Raw genomic sequence first — 13005 nt, 5'->3', positions numbered from 1 at the left:
CTGCTATGAAATTGTTGGCAACAATATTTTAGGAAAAGTCACCAAGTTTGGTGCCCCTAGCCCAAGCCGTTCGGACGCTATTCGACATCAAAGTTGGCGTGGGCACTTTTAGACCCCCCCCCGCAGTCTAGATAGGGTTAATAGCCTTTTCGCCACTACGAAATCTGTATCCCCTATTCAGCAATATACGCTTACTTTCTCCCTCTAGTATCCAAATTTGGGTTCGCCATCGGATTAACTGACACTTTGGCTTCAGCAAAACGTAAATGTTGGAAACGTTTGACTTTTGATGGTGTAAGGAATAAGATAACGAGTCTACCAGTTATTGCCGTGATGAATCTATCATGTATGCCCGTGCCATTTTTAAAACGTGAAGTGGCCTATACTATACATGCAGTGCATGCCCGTAGCCAGGATTTTGAAGGGGGGGGGGGGGTTCGTTCCCGACTGCTTGAGGGACCAGCGAGCGCGGAAGGCGCGAGGTTCCTAGGGGGTCCGGGGCATGCTCCCCCGGGAAATTGTGAAAAATGAACCTTCTAAATAAAGTGGCATTTCCTGCGTTTTTTAGAGGATTTCAAAGACAAAAATCAGAGATAACTTTTTTCAATGACAAAGTGAGCCGTTTTCCTACGATTCCAATCTTGCTGGTGACACGAATCAGTCCATCTTTGAAAGAAAAATCTTGGACCTTTAGATAAAAAGAGGACCAAAAAGTCTCCCTTTGAGCCTACGGGCATGTAGTGATCCAGTATCATGAACAGACTACAAGAATAGCCGAACAAGTATCACGAAAAATAAATTGGATTTAACTGAACTAACGCCAATCAATTATAAGTTTTAAACGGAACACTTGAGGAGTCAGGATCTCGCGGAAACTAGCCCTCACGCGGCGGAAATTTGCATCTAAATCGGCGTCTCCTCGGAAGAGTAGCAATTGAACGTTGTCAACTTTCCTGTAACGACTGTCTGTGGGCTGTAATCAAACAAAACGTCTGAAGGAGACTCCATAAATTTTTAGAAATGCCTAAGTTTGAATTTTAACTTTTAGAAACAGGGTGTTTTAGAAACTTTTAGATAGCTTTAAACAATGTTTAAAGTTAGATTTTCAAGGGTTAGGTGTGACAAGTTCGGTGTGATGTGGCTAGCTGCCGCCGTGCTGCGTGCCTGCGAAGCTGGTGTGTCGCCGAAGGGCCAACCCAAGCAGAAGATCTTGCCATGCGTGGCAGGGTTGTTACGCACGTACTGAAGCACCACCTAGCGACATCAGTCGGTGTTGCAACTTCAATTTCATCGGATGCTGCCTCCACACAGTCGTTAAACTTAAAGAAGGTTTAATAGACTCCCCACATAATCTGGACTTTAGATAGAAAGCAATTTCCATCTCAAATCACATATTGAAGGCCATTTCTATTATATCTAAAGAACATCAACATAGATGCGTTTAACGTATTAACCTGATATCACTGTAGCTGTATAAATTGTGGTTATGTATACGTGCGTACTGTATCGTAGACCCTTAGAATCTTGTAAGCCTCTTTGCTTACACCTGGCTCCTTTTTTGCGGGATGTGCATGTTTTAGATGAGGCTATGATTTTGGAATCTCCAGTTGATATAATCTATAAAATAACCTTTCTAAAGACTTGCCTGCAACTGATACTAGTAGTGTATGGATTGGATTTCGTACTACCCCCCAATCCTATTTACCCGCCCAGGCGTGTCCGCTGTGTCCACTCCGTAACGCGCGTTGCATGATGGATATGACAGGTTTCCGATCCGCACTGACACAGCCCCCCCCCCCAACTATGGAATAACCTGTCACTGAAACAACGCCAGACTTTGGGATTGGTAAAATTCAGTCAGGAATTGTGAAGCCATGAATGTATATATTAGATAGTTGAAACTGTGTGTGTTCTTTTGTGGTATGTCATTGCGGATCATTTTTTTTTGTAATACTGTATAATCTGTTATTTTGTATTACTAATATGTATCTGAGTGTAGTTGCTGGTGAAATAAATGAAATGAAACTGACAGTACGTACTTTGATGTGAGGCCAAGTAATTTTTATGGATGACGTCCTCTGGAGACCCTAAATCTAATGCGAGAACGCAAAAAAAGAGAACAACAAGAAGGGCCGAACAAAATTAGATGTCTGGATTTGAAATATACAGAGTTAGAGACGACAAATGTTAGGACACAAATTGAATGAGAGAGCACATAGCTAACAAGTCTTTTATTCGTCATGAAGACAGGTGTAAATGAGTACCTAGCTTCGGTTAGGGACATCCCTCGGATAGGATGTTAAATGTAGGTCCCGTGTTTGGGGAGAGCCACACCCCGCGCACGTTAAAGAACCCGCCGCACTTATCAAAAAGAGTAGGGGACCTTCCCGGTGTGAGTGGCTCAAACCTTACAGTCCGGTTTTACGCAGCTTGTACATGTACATACTGTATACATGTACAAAACTGGTGTGTTACGCCTAAAGGCGGTTTACCGGTTATGCGAAACAAACAAACAAAGGACCAAATGCCCAATGGTCAGTTGCCTATGTGATGGTGCATTTGCTGGCCGGTTACGACTTTGCCAATGAAAGATCTGCTCGGATATCAGCTAATAATCCAAGCGATGTAATCCTTCGTCTTCAGCTCCGCCCTCCCGTGTAACACCGACTTGTCCGTGATAAAGCAGACAATCCCACAAAACAGGGTCAACCATTACACACTGTTTAAAAAGTTAATTGACCGAAATGTACCTGTATACTTAGTACGCATTATTGTATATTGGTTTAGCATGTTAACCTTTAGGGTGCGCTGGGGGTCCTCCGTCTCTGATCACTTCAATTGCAGCAACGGTGTCCCCCAGGGGAGTCTTTTGTCCCCTTTATTGTTCAATGTATATGTCTCTGACCTTAGTGCTAAGTTAAACGCCGCTAATGCGGGCTGCTTTATTGGAAATTTTGCTGTGAACCACCTCTTCTACGCAGATGACTTGTGTTTAATCTGCCCCTCAGCAAAAGCTGTACAGAAACTGATTAATATCTGCGAGGCCTTTGGTACCGATAGTGACATGATTTTCTGTACCAAAAAAACAAATTGTATGTACTTTCCATGTGATCGAATTGCTCTGAACGGAGTGCCACCTGTAGTGAAGTTGTACGGCAAACCCTTACCGTACGTCTCTTCGGCCACCTACCTCGGCTTCCAAATCACTCCCGACCTCTCTGTTGATGACTCTATTCGTAAACAACCAGGCATATGTACACAAAAGCTAATTCACTTATCCGCAAATTTGGTCACTGTTCTCATGCGGTGAAGCGCACTCTGTTCATAGCACATTGCAGTGCAATGTATTGTGCTCAGCTCTGGTCCTGCTACAGAGCAGGAAACATTCATAGGCTACGAGTTGCTTATCACGATGGTCTTAAAATCCTACTGTCTCAGCCTAGGAGCACTAGTAACAGCGACCTATTTGTACAGACTCGTGTTGACACGTTTGACGCCAGGCGTCGGAAGTTGTTGTGTTCTTTTGCTTCCCGTCTGTTAGCGTCTGAGAACGCAATTGTCAAATTGCTGCTCCGCTCGGAGACCTTCTGCTCGAGCCCATTCTGGAGCCATTACTGTAGACTGGTCCGCCCGCCGTAAGGGCTCGACAGTCTTTTATCCACTTGTACCCACTTAGATGTTTTATTTTTAGATGTGTTTGTGTAATGTTGTCTGTCTGTGCTATGGGCCATTGAGCCTGAAATAAACAATAAATTAAAACACCGACAAAACCGTAATCCTATTTACTTCTCGTATTTATCCTCTTAATTATCGTGTGAAACGGGTAGTATATGGTATCAACTGGTTGAGGGATACATGTGTGCTACTGGTGTCCTTTTATTCCTGTTCATTCGTAACAAATCTACAAAAGGGTTTTTGTTCTGATGCATTGTCATTTTTTTTCTTCTTTTTTCTTAGCTCAGATCGGCTTGTCAACTGTCTTTGATATTTGAAAAAATTGAAACCAAAGGTTGTCAATAAAGATCTTTCATGTCTAGAAGTTAAATTTTCTTCAGGTCTGTAGGCAAGCTGCATTCAATTCCATGTAAGTCATTGTTCAAAGGTTCGACCGTTACTCCTGGTCCTTCTTTAATTATTCTAGGTACGAGGGTGGATCAAAAAGTTCTCGGCCTCACCTAGAAAATAAAGGTCAAACTCCTATTCTTTAGTATAACTGTATACTATGATGTCTTACATCACTGCACACAAAAATTCAAATTTTTATATTCATTAATTAGCACGTGACGCCCTGTGAAAAAGGGGCGGGTGAGGGCAAAATCACAAAATGGCCGCAACAGAAGCGTGTGCTGTGATCATGTATATCGATAAAAAGGGATGTCTCGTAAGGAAATCCATGAACACATGGTCAGGACACTTGGTGATGACTCTCCTTCTTATTCAACTACAAAGAAGTGGGTTGCTAGCTACAAGCGCTGCAAGGTGGGCACCAAAGATGAACATATGTCAGGATGCCACAAATCAGCACCATGGACAATCCAGTTGAGGCCATCCATCACATGATAGTAAATGACAGATGAGAGACTGTCCAACATGTAGCAGAGTCTTCAGCCTGTGTTGTGGCTCTGTTCACAATGTTTTGTCAGACATCCTGGGGATGAGCAACCTGTCTGTAAGGTGGGTGCCTAGAATGTTTTCTGAACATCAGAAGTTAAACAAGCTGGACGTTTCAAGGAACGAATTTAGTCCAATCCATGCAATTACCTCAAAACATTTTTCACCCAAGATGAGACAAGGGTTCACCACTTTCACCCCAAACCAAAACAACAGAGCAAACAATGAATGAAGAATGTTTCTTTTTATCGAGTTTCATCCGTTGACAGGGGTTTTGTCTCTGTTTTCTGAGACAGCAAGGGAGTAATCATGATTGACTACCTGCGAATAGGTTAAAGCATCAATGGGGAGCACTACTAGTATTTAATTACAGAATAGCAACAGTTGAGGACAACGATCAAAGAGATAAGGAGAGGAAAGCACCGAGCTGGCGTGCTGACAATGCACCTGTCCACACAGCACAGGGGTCAGTGGCAGCAACAAACGAATTTGGCTTTGAAGTCTAACCCGACCCTTACAATTCACCTGACCTAGCACCCTCGGACTTCTACCTATTTCCTAAACTGAAGTTCCACTTACGTGGTCAACGTTTTTATGGTAATGATGACGTCATCAGTGCGGGTAAGCCCTATCTGGGGGCTCCAGATTCAACCTTCTTCCACAAGGGGAAGACAAACCTGGAACATCACTGGACCAAGTGCATTGCAGTTAGAGGGGACTATGTCGAAACATAGTGTAAGAAAATGTTTTCTGCCACGACGTTTTCTAGGTGAGGCCGAGAACTTTTTGATCCACCCTCGTAATTACTAAAGAGTGTAATGAACACGTGTTTGGAATGTCCTTTCGTAAGGTCCTCTAAGTTAAAAAGACTACAATACATAAGACGTTTATATATATACATGTAATAGTTATACGTATATGTATATGTATAATGTGACCTGTGCTTTAATATATAGCCAAGTGGGGCAAAAATGTACAATAAAGGTCTTCATTCATTCATTCTAATATGCTCCAACACACAGTTACTGATACAAATAGGCACAACGACAACGTATATGTATACAGCACAGTGGCTCTTGATTTCGGCTGCAGTATAAGGTGTTTGGAAACATACTATGGTTTTATTCAGAGTAGCTGCTTAAGCTACTAATAGCCAGCAGAAGTCTCCACCCTGGTTCCTTCACGACTCTTAAAGAGTGTCATCCTTGAAAACCAGGTGACAATCCCGAAGACCTTCAGCGTTTGAGAACCATTCCATCTTGAGCTTCACGCCCAAGGAGACGCGAAGACGTTGAAAGAAAGTCGGACTTAGCTCTTCATACTTTCACTTTCATAAGGGCATAAAATGCTGTGAAAATGAAAGTCAAAATTCAGACCATACGTCGGAGTTACAATTCATTTCTTCGCACGCTGACATAATATTCCCTCCCCCGGTTTTTGTTCGTCACTCTCGGCGGTAAGACCCATGAAAATGAAGGTGGATACTCCGAGCCTTCCGGTTGTCTGTCTCGCCGTGATATCTCGTCCTGCTGCTCTCACGGAAAGCCGGAGAAGTCTGTAGCCGGGCTCTGTATGCAGCTTTTCGGATTTCCTCTTCATTTTGCCGAGCAAACCCCTTGAAAATGAAAGGTGAAGCCCCGGCTACTCCGGAAATACATCTTCTACACGTGTTTCACTTCGAAACAACAACTGTGGTTTGAAACAGCTGGGTGATATTCAGCCACAGATGTCTTTCATTCTGGTCAGTTTAGTAAACCCTTACAGATGAGTAAAGAACCTTAGTCGCCTGGTCAAACATTTGAAGTATCACCGAGGTGGTACTATCTTTCTCCTAGCTTTTAATTTACGACGTGATGCCAATAGGACTTGCTTTTTAAGAAGAAAGAAAAAAAATAAAGCGACAAAATATAAAGGTTAACACCAAGATATAGTAATCAATGTGTATAATTTTTATAGATTGCGCTCGACGCGACCCTCTATCTTTGCCTAGTCTTGCGTAAGAAGGCGATAATCCCTTGAAAGTCTGGATCATCCCTCGACATTTCTCTCCTTCTCCCCTCAACTCTATCACCCCAGACAGGCTGGCAGACTTTACTTGAGGAGGAAGGTGGCAATCCTTAGCGGCTGCGTCATATGTCTTTAAGACACGGTCCTGTCCACGCACGGTTTCTCAAGACGTGGCGCTTAGACGGTGAAAGTCCGTCTCGTCCTTCCTGTTCCCCCCGGCCCTGGTATCAGAATTATGCTACTAGCCTCTTCCAGACGGGGGTACGGATGGTAGAGTTCAGCAAAAAGGGGAAAATAATTGTCCAGGCGAGTCAGTCCGTGGTAGGGTTAACTTCCACTACACCGGCAATTAAACTCTACATGTACCATTGCCAAACTCCCCTGGCCAATTAGTTTCCCTAATTTGTTAGCCTCCGTAGCAGGCTTATAGAACTGGGGGTTTGGTGGTCTTCGGCTGTTTTCTGATTAGCCCAGTTCTACGAAAACGGGGGTAATTCAACCGGGTCAACTATCTTGTCTATATGCAATCAGAAAATAGCACATAAAAGCTCCCAAAGACCCTGAAGACCCTCAAAACCCGCCAGTTTTTGGCATGCTATGGAGCCTACTAATTTGTTAAATTCTACTGTTTTCTCCCCGCTGTGTTAGTCCGGTGGAGCTCGAGACTAGGCTTTAGCACTGAGAGGCACTGAGATGCTCTTACGTTAAGAGGACCAGTGACAGCTCGGGGAGGAAGATCCGCGTTAAGAGGATTGTGAGGATCCGGTGGATTGTCACCTGCAGGAGTCTGATCACAGACGTCCAGCCGCCTCCTTACACCTGGACACAAGGTGTGCAAGACAGAATGGCGGGACCGTAAGGAGCCTTGGGCCACAAGAAATCGATCGGAAAAATCTGTCTGATATTTCTTCAATCCTAACATCTGAAGGTGTATGGATCGTCGAGAAAAGGCTGGTTCACGTTTAACCCCAAAGCTTTTGCTTCCGTGTTCAACAAAATAAGATGAGACTTCATATATGCATGATAATTCATATTCGACAGAGCCTGCTTGCAAAGTTGACAGTGTGCGTTTTTTTTTCTGACGGTCCATACGCTAAGCAGTCAGACAATCACAGAAAATGTGTGCGTGAAGAATCATACCATCTTCTGCTTTATGATTAATGAGTATGTGGAGTGTCATCAACGACTAGTTGATTGCCTACCTTTGGGCCACAGAGTTAGGATGTTCACAGTTGTGGAGGGAAACGTAATCATATGGTAACTGGTTAAACTAAGAATTAAAAAAAAAAACCAGAAAAGTAGGAGATATTTTACATCAGATTGACCCTTAGAAAGGCAATGGTGCTGAAGATGCAGATGACGTGAATCGGGTTACGAAGAAAATTCATTAGTGACAACGTTACTTTTTTATATTAAACAATACTTGGTATTTTTTTCCATTCATACTAAAAAGAGTGGTTGGAATAGACGGCAGCCAAGCTGACCAACAAAAGCATGGCCAATAATCGCCAGAGGTAGAGAACTTTTGTGGACGGACAAAGCTGAGCTACGATCATTCTTAGGTTCGACCAAAAACACATTGTTAACAGAAATAACATTTCTCGCTTAACCAATGTACTTCCTTCATCTGCTACTGTACATATAGCGGCGAGAATCAGAACTCTAGTCAGAAGCTCTGAGGAAGCTAGGTGTCTGACACCGAAACGTCAGAATTTTGGTTGTGTAAAAGAAAACTCCGGTATCCTATGTGAAAATATAGCATCTTGAAAGTTCATCTGTGTTGGTAGAGATGATTTTGAAGCAAGTTTAAACTGCAATTTCCAACACAGTGGAAAATTTGGGTGAGTCCAATTTGTTGTGTTGGAGATCGCAGTTTTAACTTGCTTTATAATGAAAATATAGTACATTTAGCTTAACTTCGATACAATGACAACAATGGCATTGGCAACAAGAGGGATGACGTCGCACCAAACATTCCTCAGACAGAGTTTGTAAGTCACGTGCGGGGCGGAATTCGAAAACGGCCGAACGGTGGGATCAGATGTCCGGGAAGACATTGGGATGTAAAATGGCGTCACCTCCGACACTTTCCGGAACACTGGTGTCCATTATATCCCCCCAGCTTTCACCGTGCTGAGTTCTATTATCTCCCGGACATAACTCTTCCCGCGCTATGGCCATGTCAATCAACTGGAACTGACGAATCCCGTCTCGACAGGTTTTACCTCGGTAACAGGGGGTGGGACCATCAAACATGTATGAGAGAAAGGTAGTCTCCAACGGTCTCTTTTGCAGGCTGAATATTAGATAGTAGAAATTGGCCTAAAAAGAAGCTGGCCGAGGGGAGTTGGCCGGCCATAGCTGTGTAGGCAAAAGCAAACTGAAGCCTCTATGCATATATATATGGTCGGCAAACTCCCCTTGCCAGCTACATAGTCTCGGTAACAGAGGGTTAGTCCATCAAACATGTATGAGAGAAAAGTAGTCTCCAACGGTCTCTTTTGCAGGCTAAATATTAGATAGTAGAAATCGGCCTAAAGATGGGCAAGGGGAGTTGGTTGGCCATAGCTAAGTAGGCAAACTGAAGCCTCTATGGCCGTCAAACTCCCCTGGCCAGCTACATTACCTCGCTATCAGAGGGCTAGTCCATCAAACATGTATGAGAGAAAAGTAGTCTCCAACGGTCTCTTTTGCAGGCTGAATATTAGATAGTAGAAATCGGCCTAAAAATGGGATATAATTGGCCGGAGAAGGTAGCCGGCCAGAGAGGGTCCAATTTGCCTGCAGGATTTTTAGGCCGATTTCTACTAAGTATTCAGCCTGCAAAAGAAGTCCGGCCATAGTGGAGACTAATTGAATAGTAGACATCGGCTTAAAAAGAATGTATAGCTGGCCAGGAGAGTTGCAGGCAGACTGGACCCTCCATAGCCGGCAAACTCCCCTGGCCAGCTATACATTTTTTTTCTAGCCGATTTCTACTGTTTATTCAGCCTGCAAAAGAGTCAGATGGAGACTAGGAGAAGGGGCCCGGTCATTGACCTGGACGCTGCTAATCTGTTATGTTGACCGTCCTGGGTTTGTAACTTGAGGCTGCAGCTTTGGTGATGAGGATGGAGATTAGAGATGGAAGTTACTTATATCAGTTTTAGTCGATTTACTTTGCCCGATTAGAAAGTGACGTTATGAACAGTCAGAGATCTAGAAGGACATATCATACGTCACTGTTACTCCAGGAGGTGTATAAGTCGTGTCTGTTACTGTTAGTGCCGATGTCACAAACTTCAAGATTAGACTGTTTCAACCTTCAAGCTTTTAAGAACACTTATGTCCGGCATGGCTCATCACCGATCAAGACATGTGTCAAGACACCACTTTTGAGTTGCCTCTTACAAAGTCATTGCCCGCTTTCCCGTTGTTTTAGACCATTCCGAAGAACTCCATGTACGTTATATGTTTGATGTTTTCTCCTGCACCTTGCGTAGATGGACTTTGAAATTGTTTTCTCCTCCACCTTGCGGAGATGTACTTCGCTATTGGCCCGATATCCGGGCGGGAGTTGATGACATCCGCTGCCCCGCGCGGCAGGTCCGGGGCCATTACCCCGCACCAGCGCTCCACCGGACCGCCCTGCCCGGCTCTATTATCTGCCCATCATAATTCACTCACAATGGCCGCCGCCATAACCACCTCAACGGCCGGAATGAGCCTCATTTCAGGCATCTATTTTCGGTTTTACGCCTCCGGGGCCATAACTTTCCGCCGGTGATGACCACAAACTTTGACAGGGTCCGTTTTTACGACTCTTGCGAAAGTCTGTTGACAGCGTTAGGAAGTTATGCGGAGATAAATTTTGATTTTGCAGACGGGCGGAGCTCTGAGCACTTCTGCTGACGTTCGGAGGGGTAAGCCGTGGGGTAGACCAGTGGCTCTTTGGTGCTAGAAACAGCGATGATATTGTAATGATAAGTTTGTAGGATACACATGCCTCTTCTGAGCTAATCATAGAAATGTATTGAACGACTAGATAAGAAGACATGCAACCTAACCACTTTAAAATGTACACTTGTTAGTTCCCATGCACCTCCTATTGCTGTAAAATACATATATCCTTCATTTTCTGTATATGGTTTGAGTCTCAGCCGATAAAGAACATTCGAACAGTATTTCGAGCATTTCTGTTCCCGGTCGTGTTCTATTCGAACACCTTCTGTTCCAACGTTCTCTCCTGGAACATCCGAACTTTACACGACTTTCCTCACTTAACTCGTGTGAAAATGAGTATTGTCCTGTCCTGTATTTGTACTCTGTGTTGGTGGTGGCATAAAATAAGTTGCTATAACTTGAGTGTGCCGTCGCCATGTTAGGTCATGAATAATTGGAAAATAAAAAAAAAACATTCGAACGAGGCAACAACGTTTATGTGTCATCTAGTCACGATTTTACAGAAAGGAAACTATTTATTGAATATCATTTGTATCAAGTAGGATTCATACGTTTTGTTTGACGTGAAAAAGATAAGAGGTGTCTTTGTGAACCTAACGACGGTTTACATCACATTAATCCACTTTTTTTTCTGTCGATGTTTTTACAATGACAATGATATTTTTACAAGCGGATCATTGTGATAATCTCTTCCAATGTCCGTACTGGACCAATCCGCATCCAGCTGAGATGTGACATTTTATTGACAAGCAATTTCTTCATTTCCTGTCCTGTGATAGTGCTATACCGTGTAGGTGTAGAAAACCGGCAGGAGGGGGCGCTGTTATATTGAATATCACACCGACACGTCCGTACAGTACGTACGTGGTCACCTTCGGGGACGTCCGCAGATATAAAATATGACAACAAATTACGGCGCGGCGGTCTGACTGGTCGTAAAACCGCGGGAACGAGCGGCCCCGCGGAGCCGGAAGCGCAGACATAATCACCGATGATGTCAACATGTCAGGCGGTAATGAAGAGTTGTGGCGGGCCGCCGCTGCCCCGGTACAGGAGGACGCTCCCATCCCGACCGAGCCGCCGGGCCCCAGGCACCGCTCCCAAATTGCCAATTACCGGGGAGTCGTTTTCGGAAAGCTCTATTACTGGGCGGGACGGGAGACGGAGGCGGTGCGGTGCTGAGGCAGGGTAGCCTCCACCAGACCTTCCTACTTGGCTAGCTTTTCAGGTAATCCTGGATACACATAAAATCCATACAACAAATACACAGTACATAAACAATTAGCAAAATGCAACATACTCAAGTCCTGTTCTTAATGACCTGTTTAAGTGCCGTTGCTGTAGCGGAAGAGTGTTCCACATGCACAGGTAAGGTCCATAGTACTGCAGACTGCTACGGTATGCAGTGACTCTTGCTGGTGGACATAAGAGTAGGTGAGGCTGGTGGTATAACAAGGGATAGTTGGCCAGGAGAGTCAGTCCGCGAGAGGGTTAATCTCCCCCTCTAACTGCGCGGGCAAATGAGCTCTACGCTGGCTAAACTTAGTCTCCACCAGACTCCTTTTGCAGGCTGATAAATAGTAGAAATTGGCCTAAAAGGGAATATCATTGGCCAGATGATATGGCCACTATAAAATATCCAGTTTGCCTGTGCAAATCTCCAGTTTACCTTTTTAGGCCAATTTCTACTATTTATCAGCCTGCAAAAGGAGTCCGGTGGAGGCTAGGCTAAACTGTCCTAGTCAAGGATTCTCACTATTGGTGAAATTTTACTTTTATTGAACCCTCGCCGTGATTCTGGTGGAGACTAGAGTTAGGGAGGGGTGGGAGACGGGCAGGGCGACGCCGAACTTCCAACCCGGAGGCTGTCCGGATTAAAACATGATTACCTGTCACTGAAGAGTCCTGTCTATCAACTAGATGATTGAGTCGTGAGGAGTAACAACCGTTATAAGGTTCAGCAAGAGGACGACTACAGAGAAAGATGAAGACCCTAAAAATCTGGAAGTTGGTGATTCACTACAAATCACCAGGATGGAGGCCTGGCGAACACCCCTCTCGCATTAGCGTTACATCATTGCAGACTCCAGGGAATTTATCCAATACTAATAAAAATTCCAATAAAACAAACAAATAAACAAAAAGAACAAGCAAACAAAGGAAACATAACAGCAGTAACAATGATGAAAACGTCTATAACGAAACAGCAACCGTCACCGTAGTTGCACGCCGGAGTTTTTAGTTTACACTGTCAAAAGTCGGTCATGGTCAGCCAGATCATCAGAATGGCTCAAATCAAAGATAGCTTTAGTGGTAGCTTCATAATAAGGCACGTGCATTTGCTTTGCAGAAAAAATATGTGTACTCGCTTCAGGTGTATTTATGGTTAGATTTCCACAACAGAAGTGACAGACTTTACTGACGGTGGTCTATCTGACGATGGCG

The sequence above is a fragment of the Branchiostoma belcheri genome, unplaced genomic scaffold (assembly GCF_001625305.1).
Source record: "Branchiostoma belcheri isolate BF01 breed outbred unplaced genomic scaffold, Haploidv18h27 scaffold25, whole genome shotgun sequence".
Lineage (NCBI taxonomy): Eukaryota > Metazoa > Chordata > Leptocardii > Amphioxiformes > Branchiostomatidae > Branchiostoma > Branchiostoma belcheri.
The sequence above is the reverse complement of the archived record's forward strand: the minus strand, read 5'-3'. Positions refer to the sequence as shown.